The following is a 379-nucleotide window of genomic DNA, read 5'->3' on the forward strand; positions in this document are numbered from 1 at the left end:
TATTCACTTATTAATAAATATTTATGCACTTAGAAAAATTTGAAATTTTTTATTATTGATTTTAGAAGGATCAAAATTACTCTTGAAAAATGTACAAATGTACAAAAATCAAAAAGAATGCGCAAAGGTTTGCAATTTGAAAAAGAGGCACAAAAATGTGCCACAAATTTAAAAAAGATGTGCAAAGCGCCACATGTGGTAGTTAGTTCTTTCCATAATCTCTTAATCCCTTAATTCAAATTGATATTCTTTATATTTATATTCCATATTGAAATTTGAAATATACAATTTTTCTATTCATCCTTTTTGCAATAATTTTCTCTATCTTAGTGTCTAAATGGACTCATGTTTTTATACTTTTTATTATCAATGTTATATC

This window comes from Dendrobium catenatum, unplaced genomic scaffold (genome assembly GCF_001605985.2).
Source record: "Dendrobium catenatum unplaced genomic scaffold, ASM160598v2 fragScaff_scaffold_1145, whole genome shotgun sequence".
Taxonomy (NCBI): Eukaryota; Viridiplantae; Streptophyta; class Magnoliopsida; order Asparagales; family Orchidaceae; genus Dendrobium; species Dendrobium catenatum.